This window comes from Pinus tabuliformis, chromosome 4_2 (genome assembly GCF_031772625.1).
Source record: "Pinus tabuliformis cultivar Carrire ecotype Pingquan chromosome 4_2, CPIR1, whole genome shotgun sequence".
NCBI lineage: Eukaryota > Viridiplantae > Streptophyta > Pinopsida > Pinales > Pinaceae > Pinus > Pinus tabuliformis.
This window is the reverse complement of record NC_142304.1, coordinates 282,629,141-282,650,103: the sequence shown is the minus strand read 5'-3', so window position 1 is coordinate 282,650,103 and position 20,963 is coordinate 282,629,141. Positions and strand designations below refer to the sequence as shown.

The 20,963-nt window shown below is 39.0% G+C and overlaps 1 pseudogene; it reads right to left on the bottom strand.

Annotated features, from left to right (window-relative positions):
* LOC149169096 (pentatricopeptide repeat-containing protein At3g13880-like) overlaps positions 1-20,963 on the bottom strand; it is a 32,169-nt pseudogene that overhangs the window by 1,778 nt on the left and 9,428 nt on the right.

Genomic DNA, 20,963 nt, shown 5'->3' with positions numbered 1-20,963 from the left:
TGAACTTTCTTGCCACATTCCATATCTGCTAGGTTGGCACACGTGCTCAACACACTAGCAAAAGTGAAGTGATTCGGCTTCATACCCGACCTATGCATCATGCAAAAATTCCTTGGGACTTCCTTATAGACCCCATGTTGGGCATATCCTAAAATCAATACATTCCATGAAATCACATCTGGTTTATGTATTTTGTCAAACACTTGGTGTGGATCCTCTAAACTACCACACTTTGTATACATATTGATGAGATTGTTATGCAAGAAAATCCAATGCTTGAATCCATGTTTTATCATATGGACATGAATCTTTGTGCCCCTTGACAGAGCCTTTATCTTAATACACACTTGCAATAGAGGAGCATACACATTAGAATCTGTCAGGACTCCATGTTGGCTCGTTTGTGCCCATAAGTCCAATGCCTCGCGCAATTGACCATCCTTACACAGTGCACTGATTTGTTTAGTAGCTCTGTTGGGTAGGTAATTCTATATTGGGTATTCTTCAATACTAACGCAGCTACTATGATACTGAGAAGTTAAAATATTTTCAATCTCAAAGCTCGCAATCTTGAAAATATAAGTGGGTTTTCGCGCAGTCCTGGGACTGCTGCCAGAGATTTCAGAAGAGTTGTAAAATTCCAGTGATCCATGAATGAATTATGATTTATATGTTATTATTATCCAAATGTGATCAAGTTGAAAGGAATAGAACCTTAGACAATATAAATTGTTTTTAGAAAGTTTCTCCCCATTCTTCACCTGCACAAGTAGAAACCATTTTGAAAACATAATCTGTGAGAGATGGTGAGAACATTGAATGTGGCTTCCAAGTTCCCTACATATGTTAGGAACATTTATTTTTTCTTTAATCTATTTTTTTGAACTCCTACCGTTCATTTAAATTTCTATTTTTGGGAGTATGTCCCCCATTTTGACATCCATTCCTCTGGTTAAAAGTTAAAAGACTTTGGATGAGTCTGCGAGATACTAAACAGAATCACAATAGTTCGATATGTTTTCAAAACGAACCACGATCAATCATTTAGTTTCTTCGCTTTTATTGAGACACGCATTTATACATGTAAATCAAACAAGAAAACCCCTAGAATCGAGGGCAAATTCAACCATAGCTTCGATTTACAAGGGAATCAAACAAGCAAACCCCTAGAATCGAGAGAATATTCAACCATAGCTTCGATTTGCATGTATAGTAGAGGGAAAAATAGCCTTTGACCAGTTCCATTCCTAAAATCCGGGCGATTGGAAGCAAAATCAGGGCTTCAATTAAATTTGGAAAGGCAAAATAGTGCAAAATCATGGCTTGAAAGAAATTTGGAAAGGCGAAATAGTGTTTTATCCGCTTATGTTTCATGGCTAAAATACAATATTCATTTATTTTTTAAATAATTTTTAAGATAACTATAGAAAAGAGGTATAATATAAGAAATTCACCCCTCTAGATTATAAAACCCTTTAAATTTCGCCCATGGGCTAAGATTCACCCCTAAAATTTTCTATGCCCCAGAGAAGGATAAACCCATCTCTTAAGGACATTGTGAAAGAATAATTACAAAATCTACTGGATGCAGCATTCATAAACCCCATTTCAGAGTGTCACATCTTATTTTAGTTCCCAAGAAGAATGGGAAGTGGAGAATATGTGTAGATTACCAAGAACTTAACAAGGCTACAAAGAAGGACCATTTTCCTTTTCCCTTCATTGACCAAGTCCTATATGGCCTTGCAGGAAAGAATTTTTTCTTCTTCCTAGATGGATTTAGTGGATACAACCAAAACCATATCAGCCCTGAAGACCTAGATCATACCACATTTACATGTCCTTGGGGTACCTTTGCCTATAGAGTTCTTCCATTCGGTCTGTGCAATGCCCCTGCTACTTTTGAGAGGGCGGTTCTAGGTATTTTTGTTGAACTTGTTCATGACTCTGTTGAGATATACATGGATGATTTCACTCCTTATGGATGTGACTTTCATGAAGCTCTCTCCAATTTTTGCAAAGTTTTGAAGAAATGTATTGAAATGAATCTCTCATTGAGCCCTAAGAAATGTGAATTTTTTTTATGAATGCAACGACTTTCCTTGGTCATTCCATATCCAAGGAGGGAATACAGGTTGACCCAAACAATATTTCCATCATCAAAAGGGTCCCTATCCATCAAAATCAAAGAGATTATAGGATTTTCCTTGGATTGGTTGGGTATTATAGAAGGTTCATAAAAGATTTTAGCAAACTGGGTTCACCCTTGTTTGAACTGTTGGCTAAAGATTTAGATTTTTGTTGGACAAGCAACTATCAAAAAGCCTTTGAAATACTAAAATAAAAGATGACCATTGCACCCATCCTCAGTGGTCCCAACTAGGCATTACCTTTAAATATACACATATATGTCTCAGACAAACCTATAGGTATTGTTGGGCGCGAGATCCCCCAAGGGCTATTTTGGGGCTAAAAGCCCATATTTTGGTCCAATTTTGTAATCCAAATGTAAAGACTCCGCATTTTGTGGTAGTGGAGCGTGTAGATGTTAAAGAGTCATAGGGTTGTCTTCCCTTATTTTGATAATGTAATGTCGGTTGTAAAATATCTACCCATGGTCCGAGGACCATGGAATTGTATAAATAGAGCTAAACTCTAAGTAGTTAAATGAGGTAATGAAGATCGAACATGTATGAGAGATAGCTCTGAAGTAGAATTCTAAGTCTTGGATCGTAGCATAGGTAGAGGCCTGCAGCTAAGTTCACAAACGCCTAGAAGTCTACAGCTGAGTGCACAGACCCCTACAGCTGAGTGCGCAAGGCAAGTCGAGTCTGTAATCATCTAGAATTATCAATAAAGAGAAGTATTCTATAATTTCTGCGTCTTTATTTCCTAAATATGCATCTATTATATTGGGTATGAATTTCACTTCTAATGCTTATATGATGCACGAATATATGTAAATGTGTTGGTTAAGTGAACGGAAGTAAGAATATCTATTTACGTGAAGCTAACTAAGATTTGTTAATAAGATAAGTAAGATACTTAGCCTAGTTTGGTAGATATCGCAGTTCACTGCCCTAGTAGCGCGAAAGGACTTCAACCCCTGGTTAGGGCTGTGTGGAAGCCGATTGTAACATTTCAAGAAGGTACTGAAGGATAGAGCAGAGGGATAAGCAACCTGCATGAAGGCAGGTATGGGTGGAATAAACCGACATCACAACAATCTCAAGGGTGCAAAAACTTGGTTCTAGCATCCCCCCATACTGCTTCGGGTGAGATTTCAATCTGCGCTCTGTGGGCTGATGCCAAAAGGGCCAATAATGTAGGGATTTGTTTGGCTAACTAACGCTGAACCTGGGTCATGCCCCCTCAAGCCAACAAATGGTTTTGTTTTCAGGACCAAAATCTCCATAAGAGATGTGCGATGTCATATCACTGGAATCCAACTAAGAATGAAATCGAAGGCTGGCTGGACAAAAGGATTCACAAGTTCACGGCACAGTAAAATAGAAACCCACAATTATCAAAAGAATAGTGGCTAGACAGATACCTGTGTACGGAGATCCATGAAATCTTTTTCACCTCCTTTCCTACTGAGCTATATGAGTGTATCGTGAAGCTAGCAGATAGCCAAGGAAGGTGGAAACTTGACGGTCCTAATGTGTGGACCTCAGAACTAGTACAAAGGTTGGAAGCATCAAAGGATAAGATCGCCAGCACTGTGGATCATTGGCTCGATCGCGTCATAGGAGGATTTGTGAAAGAATTCACGGTTGACACCTCAATCAGGTATAGTGAGGCAGAGCGACGCTTTTTCAAAGGACCGCGAGGTAAGTACATGAAATCTTTGAATACTTGGATTAAAATGTTGTTGTGTGAAAAGTGGGTTATGCAGCTACCTTGATGTTCGGAGCTATGCGAAGCGTAAAACTTTACAAAAATGAAGGAAATAAAGGTCCAGAGCATAGCCCCTTGATTTCACCTCTACAAAGAGATAAAGAATGGATCGTGAAGGTCTCTCCACGAAGTGCTATTCAAATAATAAAACAAGGATTTCCATGAATACCACCTCCACCCACACCACCACCGGCTTCATGGCCATCACCTCCAATTTCACCCATACCACCTCCACCTTCATCGCGATTCAGTATGGCAAATACAGTGAAGTTACCTTTGCTCAAAGGCTTGGGAAATGAGGATCCGGACCAATTCTGGTTTGTTGTAAGGGCTCTGTGGGAAACTCAAGGTGTTACAGATGACCATATAAAGAAAGTGACACTAGTTAGCACTCTGCAGGATCACGTGCTAACCTGGTATATTAAGTACTCCAATGATAACCCGAATTCTAGAGTAGCAGACATCCAAGTGGCACTGAATAGGTGTTGCACAAAATCTTGTCAACATGACATTCTGCAATCGGTGTGAGTCTATCACCACTCATACTTTCCTCCTTTGCAAGTCTTAAACCTCATTTCTTCATGTCAAGCCTTGAAAATAAGAGAAATCCCTTAAAAGTCTCTAAAACTTTGGTTCCGCACTTTCTCTTAGCATTACCTGCGGTCCCGCACCTACTGGTCATGTCCCCTGCATACCTGACCGCTCTATCTCTATGTAATGGGTGCGGACCCCTGTAAAAGTCAAAAAGGCGCAAGTACATTCTTAAAAACTCACTTTGAGTCATTTCTGGAAGCTTCTAGAAGGAATCTTGAGGTGGCAAGTTCGCTCCTTTAAGGTTCATACATCCCATACCTTAAGGAGCTAACCCCTCGATGTGAGGAGCTTATCCCTTTGAAGGAGGACTCTATCCCTTCATAGGTGGACCTATAACCTCCTTCCTTTGCACATTAAAATGAAGCATTGGGCTAGTTAGTGGAAAGGTTGCAAGCTAAAGATTTTTGAGGTGAAATGCTGCTGGAACTTAGTCTTCCTAATTGAGCTTAAGTGAGGAAAGATTACATACCTTGTTGATCTCATTTGGAAGAGTGTGAGGCTTGTCAAAGTAGAGGGGATTCTTTTTTCGGACCCTGGGAGGAGCTTGTACAACATCAAGGCACCAAAGGTTGTAAAGTTCTTCTATTTTCAAAGTTAATACAATCAAGTTTATTTTTCTCAATAAGCTTTGTTTTATGGTTTATCTCATGGATTCCTTGATCACCATGATGAATATGATTTATTATATTGGCTATGCAGGTGTTATTTGATGTGTGCTTGTTTGTGATTGTGGGTTCTCAAAAGGAAACTCATTCGGACGGTTGAAGCGTGGCTGCCACAAACTAGCGTTGGACTTAAGGTAGGGTCTAAAACACCTCTTATTTTTTATTACTGAATTGCAATATATTTAGAGAAAGGTAGATTTTCTTGTCCTGCTTGTTGCTAGATATTTATTGATACTAGGGATATCAGTCTTGTCTGCAAGAACGATTTATTCGGCTAACAAATTAGCGACCATACTGGGGAATTGAATTTGGTTTTTGGTTGTCCTTTTCTTTGACTTGAGAAACGTTTTCTTGTTTCTTGTTTTTTCTTGATGTGTGTGGGATTGGGTAGTTTTTAGGATCTGGAGTATTTTTGGTTTTTTCCGAAATTTTGAAGAGGACTGCACTTTTTTTTTACAAGACAGTGTGGACATCCCCGCACTGTTCCTTTAGTGCACAAAGCAGTACCGCATCTGGTTCTACTGGAAGCCTGTGGACTCGGTCAAAATTTTTGAGAAACCTAAAATGTTTTCGTCTAGTTAGGTTTAGGTTTTATTTACGGCTTTTAGTCTACCCATATCTGTATTTTTCTGTCAAAAATCCTTGTTTATGAGTTTCTTTCAGCAAATTCTTCATCTCATCAATCTCCATTAAGCTAATTGGGTGTTTTGAGTCTCTTTTTTGAGAAATTCTTAATTTGATTTCCTTTGGTCATTACTTGGAGGTTTGTCTCAATCTTTTCACAATTTTGCATCTTTTTGCTTTTGTTTTAATACACAAATTGTGTATGAGTGTTAATCGCCTTTGAGTGTTTTTATTTTTTGATATTTGGAACTCTCACCCAATTTTCTTGACTTGCACTTGATTGGTTCTTAGATTACATTAGAATCATCTTGTGTTTGAGAATTCTCTTGCATAGATCACATTTTCATAATTAGAATTCTCATTTTCAGAATATGAATGAAAAATGTGCATAGATTACATTTGCATATTTTTCAAGTGAATTGTGCATAGATTACAATTGCATAGTTTACATTCTGAAAAATCAATCGTAGATTTAGATCAGTTTTCTTTGATTTGAATTTACATACTTTTATGCTTTTTTTTAACACACAAAAATAAAAAATAAAAAAATAAAAAATTGTTTTGGAATTGATTTGCATTAATTTTTCTTGATGAAATTAGTGCATTAGAGAATTTGTTATATTTTCTCTTAGTGATCAATTTTTTGCATTGTTGGAAGTGAATGGAAACTCTCTCCTTACTTTAGTTAGGATTCATCAAATTGAAAAGATTACATTATCATATTCGATTGCATTCAGTTTTGGGTCTGGTCATAACACCATTGGTTTCATATCCATTTACCCTTTTGAGTAATAACAGCCTAAATAACACAGCGCTTAATTAAAATTCATCTAGTAATTTTTACATTTTTAGGGCTCTTTCCACCAATCTAGCTTAGGCTAGTGTCTTGGAATAGGTTTTAGTTAACTCTCCAAGACAATAAAACAAACAAGTAGTCGATCTTGCGATAGGAAAAATTCCAATTGTTGCATGTATGCTCTGGGAAGCTCCACCTAAAGGAGTCAAGCATGAGATCATATCTGAACCAGTGAGGTAATCAATCCTTCCTCATTGGGAACGATAGCAGATATACATGTATTAAAAACGGTAAACCTCGGGTTGACCATTGTCGAGGAGCCTGGGGTCACTTGTTGGTAAACCTTGGATTATGTCAAGGAGCCTTCAAGGGGATTGAGCTTTGTTACTCTGCCCTTGCGTGTGTATCAGATCATAGACTGTTCCCCCAGGTATATTTGTTTCTATTGGTAACCTTAGTGGCCATAATATATAGGATTCTTTCCTAAGGTGGAGGTGGAGGGAAGATCCCACTGTACCTGGAACAGACGTCGACTAGACTCACTTGGACTCTCTGGGGGGTTCTCTTCACTCGAGATGGTTTTGTGAAGAAACTTGTGCTAGTCTGTTTCATTAAGCAGGTTGTCAGGGTAATTGTTCCAACTGCCCTTTCTGTATTAAATTTCTACTAAGTTGGATTTCAACACCAACTAGTTTTTTTAGTACGGGAAGTTACTGTTTGTGTGTGGTTTGACTCCTAGATTTGATGGCGTGCGTTAATTTGTTTGTTTTTACTTTTATAAACCATAGGTGTGAATTGTGAATTGTTAATTTTAGTTTTAAATTGTTAATAAAATTCACTGAAGTTGAATATAATGGCAACTGTTCCAGAATTTACCAACCAAGGAACCCCTCTTAACGAGAATCCTAGTACTATTCCTTGCTTTGGAAATGTGATCCTCCTTATATGGCTACTTTTTCATTACCTGGATTTACAATAGGTTTACCGATATGGTTATTTTCAACTTTGTTGGCCCCAATTACTCCAATTGTTCCACCTCAACCGAATGCTTCACCTCAACGGAGTTCACCATCTCAACATCACCAACCTTCTGTTGACCCTTTACCTTCTTCGCCTAATATCTCTTCCCCCATTTCTTCCTCTTCGCTTGGTAAAAGCCTTGACACTAGTAACCAGGTGGCTAAGAAGAAGAAGAAAGGGAAGAAGAAGAAGAAGCAAGATAAGAAAGAAGTCAACCAACCAACCATGGTTATAAGTGTTAGTTGTGTTGAGCAAACCTCCAACATGCATCGTAAACCCAAATACCCTTGCAGGCTTTGTAAGGGTGACCACTTCCTTATCAGTTGTCCTGGTATTCCAAAGGTCTTGGAAGTATGGTCAGAAAAATCTCATCAACTTTCCATTGATCCATCAACCAGTGATAGTCAGGTTCCTGGGAAAAAGGGTAAAGTTAGGTTTCCTTGTAAGTTATGCAAAGGGAGTCATCAAACTCACATTTTCCCTCACATGGATGAAGCCTCAAAATTGTAGGAAAACCTTACTGTTCCACAGCAATAATTTCCAACTGGTTACCGTAAAATTTCTCCCAACCTACCGTCAACTGACGGAGTGATTGACCTAATTTCAAGTACAGTCGATGCCACTCTTCCATTGGAGAGTGAAACTCATATCACTCAGGTTGATGATCCATTAGTTGATCAAGTGGTCGATTCAATTTCACATTCAGTCGATCCCACTCTCCCTTTAGAGACTGAACTTCATACCGCTCAGGTTCTTCTTGTTACATCAGATTCTTCTACGCCGGGGGGCATTTCACCTGTTTCTACAGAACCCCCTCCAAGTACTGAGGTCTTTTCCTTTGATTGGAATAGACTGAAAAAACCTCGTCTTCCTTCCTCCATCCTTTTCCAAATCATTGTCAAGGCTGATGGTAGGGACATACACTGCACACAGGTAGATGAAGGTTCTTCTATTAGTATTTTATCCTCAACTGCTTGGAAAGCTTTGGGTTCCGCTCAGCTTGTGCCTATTACGCAGAATCTGAAAGCTTTTAACAAAACCATTAGTGAACCTTTAGGGATCCTTCCTAAGTTTTCTATTACCTTGGAAGGAAAAACTATTTGTATTGATCTTATGGTAGTTCAAGGTCCCTTGGATTTCAATTTACTCCTTAGGCGAGACTATGTTTATGTAATGAAAGTTGTCGTATCGACACTCTTTCGCGTGATGTCTTTCCCTCACTATGGAAATATTTTGACTGTAGACCAGCTTTCGTTCCCTAGTCTTGTTTCAACTACCAATAATATGACACCCCTAAATGTTCCTAATTCTAAAGTGGTATCTACCCCGCCACGAGTTAATTATGTGGCAGCTGGTCCCATGTTTTTAGTTACCGATGTAAGTGAGCCTCTCACTGTTTGCTCATCTTCCTTTGATTTAGATCTGGTAATTGACATGGAAAACTCTATGGGATTACTTGAATGCGATGTTCTTATCCCTTTTGATTCCCTTGACATGTGTTCCTTCCAGAGAACTATTCTTCCTTCTGATGAAGACCTATTGGAAGCCATGATCAAGGTGTGTCCATTGACATGTCTTTCTTCCAGTTGGAAGCCATAATCAGGGTTTCGAGGAAAGTTCCTTTTACTGTGTCGACCTCATTAAAAAATGAATCAGTGAGTATGAGGATAGTTCTTTTCCTGTGTCAACCTCGTTAAAAAATGAATCAGTTGGTCAGAGGATAGTTCCTGTTACTGAGTCAACCTCGTTAAAAAATGAATCAAGTATGAGGATAGTTATTTTCCTGTGTCAACCTCATTTAAAAAAAAATGAATCAGTAGGTTATATAGGTATATTGTAGAGAGTAGACGTGAGGATATTTTGTTCCCATATTGTTACACTAAAAAATGTCACCATGACCATTTACAGTTAGGATGACTCTATCAACAGTCATGCTACCCTCTTAGGCAAGTCTTATGCCTCTGCTTTCCATGTCAAACTCCAAAAAAGAGAGAAAGTCTTTCTAAATGTATTTATCTCTGGGGACGCAGGTTCTCTCAACCTTACCTGCGGGGACGCACCCAATGTTCACAAAAACTGCGTCTTTGGACGCTCTGTATGTAAAGGTTCAGGTGCGTCCCCCTGAAAAGGTTAAAATGCGCAAGTTTCATCTTTAAAAAGTCACTTGTGGTCATTTCTAGAGCATTTTAGAAGGTTGCTCGACGTGTATTGAGCGCCTCCAGATGGTTCATGCACTCCTACCAAAGAGGAACTTATCCCATCAATAAGGGAGCTATCCCATCCAAAGAGGGGATTATCCCATTGATGGTGGACCTGATTAACTTCCTCTTGAGCACTATAAATACAGGCATTGGGCCAGAAGGAGGAGAGGTTGAAAGCTATACATTTCTAAGGGTAAATGCTGCAGGAATTACGACTCCCATTTAGAAGCTTGTGAGGAGAGATTGCCATCTTTGCTTGTTCTATTTGGAAGTGGGTGAGCTTTGTCAAAGTAAAGGAGAACTCTTGATGGACCCTGGGAGGGACTTGCACAACACCAAGGCTCAGGTTGTATTTGTTCCTTTTGTTACCTATTAATGCAAATGAGTCCATTCTTCTCAATAACTTGTTATTTATGAGTTGTTTCATGTACTCCTTGGTCTATGTGTGAAATATGTTTTATTCTATGAGATTATCAAGTGCTATTTAATCGTTTGATTGTTAGTGTATGCAGGTTTCAAAGTGAAGGAGGAGCTCATCCGGATCAGCGGAGCTGGACTGCTACAACAGCGTTGGATTACAGGTAGGAGCTAAACACTTGATTTCCCGTATAGTAAATGCATGTTTAGAGAAGGATTGCTCTCGTTTGTCTTGTTTGTCACTAGAGAGTCTTAGGCTCCTAGGGAGGTTGGTTGTGTCCGCACAATCGACTCTTTCCGCCTGACAAATTGGCGACTCCGCTGGGGATTCCATTGATGTGAAAGTCTTTTCCTTTGTATGAACTTTGCTCTGAGAAAATTGGTTTATTTTTCTGGTTTTTGGCTCTGTGACTTTGTCTTTGGGTGGGTTAGCTTAAGGTTATATTCATTTTGGTTTTTCTTGAATTTTCCAGTAGGACGCACCCTCTGAGTATTGCACAGTGCATCCCTGGACGGACTGTTGCTGTGTGCACAGAACGGGCCCGCACCTGTTCTAACGGGTCGCCTGCGTCCCCTGCTAAAATTTGAGAAAATTCCATTTTTTGCATTTTTTCTCTTAGATTTTGCTTTTTCTTAGTTTTTACTGCCCAGATCCATTAGTCTCCTGTCAAAGATCTTCACCTAAGCTTGTTTCATTGGCATTCCTGCTTTAAGCTTTCATCAATTGGGTGTTTTGAGTCTCTTTTTTGAGAAATTGTTAATTCGATTTCCTTTGGTCATTACTTGGAGGTTTCTCTCAATCCTTTCACAATTTTGCATCTTTTTGCTTTTGTTTTTGCAAAAAAATTTCCCCCTCATTCGCCGGGGGGGGCTAAATTGTGTATGAGTGTTAATCACCTTTGAGTGTTTTTATGTTTTGATCTTTGGAACTCTCACCCAATTTTCTCAACTTGCACTTGATTGGTTCTTAGATCACATTAGAATCGTCTTGTGTTTGAGAATTCTCTTGCATAGATCACATTTGCATAATTAGAGTTCTCATTTTCAGAATATGAATGAAAAATGTGCATAGATTACATTTGCATACTTTTCAAGTGAATTGTGCATAGATTACAATTGCATAGTTTACATTCTGAAAAATCAATTGTAGATTTAGATCAGTTTTCTTTTATTTGAATTTACACAAAATAAAAATAAAAAAAAAGGTTTGGAATTGATTTGCATTAGTTTTTCTTGATAAAATTAGTGCATTAGAGAATTTGTTATATTTTCTCTTAGTGATCAATTTTTTGCATTGTTGGAAGTGAATGGAAACTCTCTCCTTACTTTAGTTAGGATTCATCGAATTGAAAAGATTACATTATCATATTCGATTGCATTCAGTTGAGTCGGGTCATAACACCATTGGTTTCGTATCCATTTACCCATTTGAGTAAAAACAGCCTTAATAACACAGCGCTTAATTAAAATTCATCTAGTAATTTTTACATTTCTAGGGCTCTGAAACACCAATATAGATCAGGCTAGTGTCTTGGAGTAGGAGAGTAATTAACGCTCCAAGACAGAAAAACCAAACAAGTAGCTCATCTTGTGGTAGGATAAATCCAACTGTTTCATTTGTACTCTGGGAAAGCTCCTCTTAAAGGAGAAGCACGAGCTCGTGTCCGAACCAGTGAGGGGATCAATCCTCCCTCGTTGGGAACGACGCCAGACACGCACGTATTACAAACGGTAAACCTCGGATTAACCATTGTCGAGGAGCCAGGGGTCACTTGTCGGTAAACCTTGGATTATTGTCAAGGAGCCGGCAAGGGGATTGAGCTTGATACTCTGCCCTTGCGTGCTGTCGGAGTGTAGACTGTTCCCCCAGGTGCATTTGTTGTTGTTGGTAAACTTAGTGACCATTATCTTTAGGGTTCTACCCAAGGTGACGGTGGAGGGAAGATCCCACTGTACCTGGAGCAGACGTCGGCTAGACTCACTTGGATTTTCTGGGGGGTTCACTTCACTCGAGACGGTTAAAGTGGAGGAACTTGGTCCAGTCTATTCATTAAGCAGGTTGTCGGGGTAACTATTCCGCCCACCACTTTTGTACTGAATTCGGCGATGTTGGATTTCATCACCAACTAGTGTTTTCGGTCCGGAAGGCTACTCTTTGTATGTGGTTTGAACTCCTAGATTTGATAGCGCGTGTTAATTTGTTCGTTTTTACTTTTAGAGACCATAGGTGTGAATTGTGAATTTTAGTTGTTAAGTGTGAATTGTGAATTGTTAATTTTAGTTTTAAATTGTTAATAAAATTCACTGAAGTTGAACATAATGGCAAATGTTCCGGAATTTATCAACCTAGGAACCCCTCCTAATGAGAATCCTAGTACTTTTCCTTACTTTGGAAATGTTGGTCCTCCTTATATGGCTACTTTGTCATTACCTGGATTTACAATAGGTTTACCGATATGGTTATTTTCAACTTCGTTGGCCCAAAATACTCCAATTGTTCCATCTCAACCGGATGCTTCACCTCAACAGAGTTCACCATCTCAACATCACCAACCCTCTGTTGACCCTTTACCTTCTTCGCCTAATTTTTCTTCCTCCATTTCTTCCTCTTCGCCTGGCAAAAGCCTTGATGCTAGTAACCAGGAGGTTAAGAAGAAGAAGAAAGGGAAGAAGAAGAAGAAGAAGAAGAAGAAAGATAAGAAAGAAGTCAACCAACCAACCGTGGCTGTAAGTGTTAGTGGTCTTGAGGAAAACTCCGACATGCATCGTAAACCCAAATACCCTTGCAGGATTTGTAAGGGTGACCACTTCCTTGTCAATTGTCCTGGTATACCAAAGGTCTTGGAAGTATGGTCAGAAAAATCTCATCAACTTTCCATTGATCCATCAACCAGTGATAGTCAGGTTCCTGGGAAAAAGGGTAAAGTTAGGTTTCCTTGTAAGTTATGCAAAGGGAGTCATCAAACTCACATTTGCCCTCACATGGATGAAGCCTCAACATTGTTGGAAAAACTTACTGTTCCACAACAAGAATTTCCAACTGGTTACCGTAAACTTTCTCCCAACCTGCCGTCAACTGACGGAGTGATTGATCTAATTTCAAGTACAGTCAATCACACTCTTCCATTGGAGAGTGAAACTCATGTCACTCAGGTTGATGATCAATTAGTTGATCAAGTGGTCGATTCAATTTCACATTCGGTCGATCCCACTTTCCCTTTGGAGAGTGAACTTCATACCGCTCAGGTTCTTCTTGTTACATCAGATTCTTCTGTGCTGGGGGGCATTTCACCTGTTTCTACAGAACCCCCTCCAAGCACTGAGGTCTTTTCCTTTGATTGGAATAGACTGACAGAACCTCGTCTTCCTTCCTCCATCCCTTTCCAAATCATTGTCAAGGCTGGTGGTAGGGACATACATCGTACTCAGGTAGATGAGGGTGCTTCTGTTAGTATTTTATCCTCAACTGTTTGGAAAGCTTTGGGTTCCCCTCAGCTTGCGCCTATTACGCAGAATCTGAAAGCTTTTAACAAAACCATTAGTGAACCTTTAGGGATCCTTCCTAAGTTTTCTATTACCTTGGAAGGTAAAACTGTCTGTATTGATCTTATGGTAGTTCGAGGTCCCTTGGATTTCAATTTACTCCTTGGGCGAGACTATGTTTATGCAATGAAAGCTGTCGTATCGACACTCTTTCGCGTGATGTCTTTCCCTCAAAATGGCAGTATTGTGACTGTAGAACAGCTTTCGTTCCCTAGTCTTGTCTCAACTACCAATAATATGACATCCCTAAATGTTCTTGATTCTAAAGTGGTATCTACCCTGCCGCGGGTTAATTATGTGGCAACCGGTCCCATGTTTTCAGTTACCGATGTAAGTGAGCCTCTCACTGTTGATTTAGATCCGGTAATTGACATGGAAAACTCTATGGGATTTCTTGAACACGATGTTCTTATCCCTTTTGAGTCCCTTGACATGTGTTCCTTCCAGAGAAGTATTCTTCCTTCTGATGAAGACCTCTTGGAAGCCATGATCAAGGTGTGTCCATTGACATGTCTTTCTTCCAGTTGGAAGCCATGATCAGTGAGCTAGTGAGGATAGTTTATTCCTGTCTCAACCTCATTAAAAAATGAAACTGGATGTAGTGAGGAAAGTTCCTTTTACTGTGTCAACCTCGTTAAAAAATGAATCAGGTATGAGGATAGTTCTTTTACTGAGTCAACCTCATTAAAAAATGAATCAGCTAGATTTTAGGATATGTAGGTAGATTGTAGAAAGTAGGATTTTGAGGACAGTTCCTGTCACTGAGTCAACCTCGTTAAAAAATGAATCAGGTATGAGGATAGTTCTTTTCTTGTGTCAGCCTCCTTAAAAATGAAACAACTCCCTTTTCAAGTTAAATATTGAAAGTAAACCTTCATTTCATCCAGCCGGTTGAATGCAATGAAGCCTGGGGGGCATGTACCTCGCTTTGCATCATTATGCTGGGGGCATGCGAACTTTTTGAGCATAGTTCCTTGTCTTGTGTCAAGCTCGTTAAAAAATGAAACAAGGGTAGGTTAAGTAGGTAGATTGTAGAGAGTAGTCATGAGCATAATTCCTTGTCTTGTGTCAAGCTCATTAAAAAATGAATCAAGGATTTTTTAGCATAGTTCCTTGTCTTGTGTCAAGCTCGTTAAAAAATGAATCAAGGTTTTTAGAGTAAAGCTTTTTGTTAGGTAGATTGTAGAGAGTAGTTGTGAGCATAGTTCCTTATCTTGTGTCAAGCTCGTTTAAAAAATGAAACAAGGGTTTTGAGGATAGTTCTTTTCCTGTGTCAACCTCACTAAAAAATGAAACAGCTCCAACAAGTCTTTCCAAGATCTTGAAAGTAAAGCTTCATTCCATCCACCTCATTGAATGCAATGAAGCTTGGGGGGCATGTACCTTGATTTGCGTCATTATGCTGGGGGCATGTGAACTTATAACAAGCATAGTTTTTCGTTTCAAGCTTGCGTAAACATGAAACTGAATCCGAGCATAGTTCTTTTCCTGTGTCAAGCTCGTTAAAAAATGAAACAAATCCTCCTCTACTTGAGTCGAGAGAATGACTAGATCTCATAAATGTTAAATATTTAGGTTAGTTATTTCAGTTTTTGCATAATTTTCTTACAGTTTTAGGTCGAGTCTTTCAAATGATCTCGTTCATGAACCTTCATTTCATCCAACTGGTTGAATGAAATGAAGCTGGGGGGCATGCGCTCTAGCAGTTATGCTTAGGGGGCATCAAGCACAGTTTTCTCTCTGTTTCAAGCTTGTGTAAAAATGAAACTACTTCGAAGCATAGTTTTTTCTCTGTTTCAAGCTTTTGTAAAAATGAAACCTATCTCGAGTCAATTTCAGTTATTTTCAAGACTCGTTAAACTCATGAAAATCCCGAGATTATTTTGCTATTTTTCATTCTCGTAAAACAAATGAAAATGCCGAGTTCTTTCCGTCTTTTCCTGCTCGTAAATTAAATTGAAAGTCGGCCATATGAGTACACTTTTATCATTTTTTCGAACTCGTTAAAACTTACGAAAAAATGAAAACCATGAGTACATTTTTATCATTTTTTCGAACTCGTTAAAACTTACGAAAAAGTGAAACCTCAGAGTCATCTTTTAAGCCCTTTTCTGACTCCTAAAATATGAAAAGATTGCCGAGCGTTTCTTTTACACTCGTTAAAACGGAATTAAAAGACGGTCCCCTTATAGCTCTTTTCTGACCGTAAAATCAGGAAAAGATTGCCGGGTTTTTGTCGTTTCAAACTCGATACGGAAATAAAACGATGTGTCCTTGATCGCTTTTTACTTTTCAGGTCAGTGACACTAATTATGAAAGTACTCCTTGGTCGCAAGATCAAGCGGTTCCCCCAGGTATTATTTTATACTTTTTCGGGCTTGAGGGACACAAATCTACGAAAAAGTTCAACTTGGAGTCTTCTTAAGTTTTTCAGACTCTCTAAAATTGAAAAATTCCGAGTTTCTCCTATACTGGGCTCGTTAAACATTTCACAGTAAAGGACCTGTTCAATTACAAACAGGAACGAACCACTCCTTCCTAGGGTTCGAATCAAAACTAGGTTGGACTCATCCGAAGGATGAGCTTATAATCAAGCATATGTTATCCTCCTCAAGCTTGTTAAAAAATGAATCAGGTATGAGGATAGTTCTTTTACTGAGTCAACCTCATTAAAAAATGAATCAGCTAGATTTTAGGATATGTAGGTAGATTGTAGAAAGTAGGATTTTGAGGACAGTTCCTGTCACTGAGTCAACCTCGTTAAAACAAGCATAGTTTTTCGTTTCAAGCTTGCGTAAACATGAAACCGAATCCGAGCATAGTTCTTTTCCTGTGTCAAGCTCGTTAAAACATGAAACAAATCCTCCTCTACTTGAGTCGAGAGTTTGACTAGATCTCATAAATGTTAAGTTGTATATTTAGGTTAGTTATTTCAGTTTTTTACGTAATTTTAGGTCGGGTCTTTCAAATGATCTCGTACTTGAACCTTCATTTCATCCACCATGGTTGAATGAAATGAAGCTGGGGGGGCATGCGCTCTAGCAGTTACGCTTAGGGGGCATCAAGCACAGTTTCCTCTCTGTTTCAAGCTTGCATAAAAATGAAACTACTTTGAAGCATAGTTTTTCTCTGTTTCAAGCTTTTGTAAAAATGAAACATATCTCGAGTCAATTTCGGTTATTTTCAAGACTCGTTAAACTCATGAAAATCTTGAGATTATTTTGCTATCTTTCATTCTCATAAAACAAATGAAAATGCCGAGTTCTTTCCGTCTTTTCCTGCTCGTAAATTAAATTGAAAGTCAGCCATATGAGTACATTTTTATCATTTTTTCGAACTCATTAAAATTTACGAAAAAGTGAAAACAATGAGTACATTTTTATCATTTTTTCGAACTCGTTAAAACTTACGAAAAAGTGAAACCTCAGAGTCATCTTTTTAGCTCTTTTCTGACTCCTAAAACATGAAAAGATTGCCGAGCGTTTCTTTTACACTCGTTAAAACGGAATTAAAAGACGGTCCCCTTATAGCCCTTTTCTGACCGTAAAATCAGGAAAAGATTGCCAGGTTTTTGTCGTTTCAAACTCGATACGGAAATAAAACGACGTGTCCTTGATCGCTTTTTACTTTTCAGGTCAGAGACACTAATTATGAAAGTACTCCTTGGTCGCAAGATCAAGCGGTTCCCCCAGGTATTATTTTATACTTTTTCGGGCTTGAGGGACACAAATCTACGAAAAAGTTCAACTTGGAGTCTTCTTAAGTTTTTCAGACTCTCTAAAATTGAAAAACGCCGAGTTTCTCCTATACTGGACTCGTTAAAATTTCACAGTAAAGGACCTGTTCAATTACAAACAGGAACGAACCACTCCTTCCTAGGGTTCGAATCAAAACTAGGTTGGACTCATCTGAAGGATGAGCTTATAATCAAGCATATGTTATCCTCCTCAAGCTTGTTAAAAATAAAGAGGTACTTGCCAGAAATGGTGGGGGAAAAGAGAGAAGAATGAGCCTATTTGTTACCTTTTGTCTCAGAAGAAACTTTATTACCACTCTTGAACACGACACTTTTTCATTCACCTGGGTTGGGAAATCCTTTACCTCACAGTTGATCAAACCACTTTGAAAGTCTTTAACCGGGTTCCGGGGATTAACTTTGAATTATTCATCACCAAGCCATCTGTCGTGTCGTTATGTGTTCAAGAGGTTTGCAAGCAAAACTTTCATCTGCAAAATACTTGTCATCCGTTTGACCATCCCTGAGTCAGTCCTTACAGCAACATTTCTTCAACTTGAACAATGATTTCGTGTTGCAGGCTTGCCTGCAACGAGTCGCTTTCTATCGACATCAGCACATTATCTAGAGAGATGACTTAAAAATCGTCAGTACCTTGAAGTCTGCATGCATCAATGGCAGGTTTCTCGCCTTTGACGTCAGTTTACATCATTGACTTTCGATCAAAGGATTCCGTGAAATGTTCGACATCAACTCATTCATTCACATCTCATGGATTGTACTGGGTACTTTGAGAACCATTGACATTACTGGTGGTCTCTCTCACGCTTGTTAACAGTTTACATCATCGACTGGTAATCAAGTGGTTTCTACCATGTTCGACATCAACTCATTTATTCGCATGGCTAGAATCGTACCAATTTGAGAAGTAGAAATGAAGACCCTGGATCTAGTTTCCACCATCCAGGCTGCGAGGAGTTTTGTATTCATTATCTAAGTAGACTAATCATAAACAGATGGCTGCGCCCATACTGTGTCTACAAAAGTCTATGATTATGATGTACTGCAAGATCATTCCTGTATCAGAGTAGTTAGTCTGTTAGTTAAAGTTTTAATCTGAGTATGGGAATGCCTACCTCAGTGATGATATAATCTTATACATGTATTTTGTGTTGAAAATTGCAGGTTCTGACCAGGCTCTCCACGAGATAATCCTTGAAATGATAAAGCGCTTCACCCTTCCTAGATAATACAAAACCCTAATCTATTACAGGCTTCGCACTTTAGGGGGCAATCTGTTACACTAAAAAATGTCACCATGACTATTTACAGTTAGTATGGCTCTATCAACAGTCATGCTATCCTCTTAGGCAAGTCTTATGCCTCTGCTCTCCATGTCAAACTCAAAAAAGAGAGAAAGTCTTTATAAATGTATTTATCTCTGGGTACGCAGGTTCTCTCAACCTTACCTGCGGGTACGCACCCAATGTTCACAAAAGCTGCGTCTTTGGATGCTCTGTATGTAAAGGGGCAGGTGCGTCCCCCTGTAAAGGTCAAAATGCGCAAGTTTCATCTTTAAAAAGTTACTTGTGGTCATTTCTAGAGCATTCTAGAAGGTTGTTCGACGTGTATTGAGCGCCTCCAGATGGTTCATGCACCCCTACCAAAGAGGAACTTATCCCATCAATAAGGGAGCTATCCCATCCAAAGAGGGGATTATCCCATTGATGGTGGACCTGATTAACTTCCTCTTGAGCACTATAAATACAGGCATTGGGTCAGAAGGAGAAGAGGTTGGAAGCTATACATTTCTAAGGGTAGATGCTGCAGGAATTAGGACTCCCATTTAGAAGCTTGTGAGGAGAGATTGCCATCTTTGCTTGTTCTATTTGGAAGTGGGTGAGCTTTGTCAAAGTAAAGGAGAACTCTTGATGGACCCTGGGAGGGACTTGCACAACACCAAGGCTCAGGTTGTATTTGTTCCTTTTGTTACCTATTAATGCAAATGAGTCCATTCTTCTCAATAACTTGTTATTTATGAGTTGTTTCATGTACTCCTTGGTCTATGTGTTAAATATGTTTTATTCTATGAGATTATCAAGTGCTATTTAATCGTTTGATTGTTAGTGTATGCAGGTTTCAAAGTGAAGGAGGAGCTCATCTGGATCAGCGGAGCTGGACTGCTACAACAGTGTTGGATTATAGGTAGGATCTAAACACTTGATTTCCCGTATAGTAAATGCATGTTTAGAGAAGGATTGCTCTCGTTTGTCTTGTTTGTCACTAGAGAGTCTTAGGCTCCTAGGGAGGTTGGTTGTGTCCGCACAATCGACTCTTTCTGCCTGACACATATCAACCTCGTTAAAAAATGAAACTGGATGTTGCGAGGATAGTTCTTTTCCCGTGTCAACCTCGTTAAAAATGAAACCAGATGTCGTGAGCATAGTTCCTTGTCTTGTGTCAAGCTCGTTAAAAAATGAAACAAGGAGTCATCGAGGATAGTTTGTTCCTGTCTCAACCTCGTTAAAAAATGAAACAAGGAGTCATGAGCATAGTTCCTTGTCTTGTGTCAAGATTGTTAAAAAATGAAACAAGGAGTCCATGAGGATAGTTTGTTCCTGTCTCAACCTCGTTAAAAGATGAAACTAAGAGTCATGAGCATAGTTCCTTGTCTTGTGTCAAGCTCGTTAAAAAATGAAACAAGGAGTCAGCGAGGATAGTTTTGTTCCTGTGTCAACCTCGTTAAAAAATGAAACAGGGTGTTCTGAGCATAGTTCCTTGTCTTGTGTCAAGCTCGTTTAAAAATGAAACAAGGGTTTTGAGGATAGTTCTTTTCATGTGTCAACCTCATGAAAAAATGAAACAACTTCCTTTTCGAGTCGAGTCTTTCCAAGATCTCGAAAGTAAACCTTCATTCCATCCACCTAGTTGAATGCAATGAAGCTTGGGGGGCATGTACCTCGTTTTGCGTCATTATGCTGGGGGCATGTGAACTTATAACAAGCATAGTTTTTCGTTTCAAGCTTGCGTAAACATGAAACCGAATCCAAGCATAGTTCTTTGTGGTTCAAGCTTGCGTAAAAATGAACCTATACCCGATTTCATCTCGTGATTGTCGTTTTTATCTGCTAAATTCTGTTAGATGAGCCTTGGTTGTCTTCATTCCATCACCACCATCTCTTTGGCTAATGATATGCTTTCACTTGGTTGTTTACCCTTCCTGAGGGACAGTATCTATGAGTGGTTTTATTAGCCAACCTATTAACTATTACATGTTTTGAGCAGTTCCTCCATTGTTGGAACCAGTTGCTACCCTTTATACCACTCGTTCCTTTAGGACGAGTCCTCTTTAAAGCTCTTTTCTGACTCGTGAAATATGAAAAGATTGTTGAGTTTTTCTTTTTTAAACTCGTTAAAATGGAATTAAAAAGACGATCCACTTACAGCTCTTTTCTAACCGCATAAAC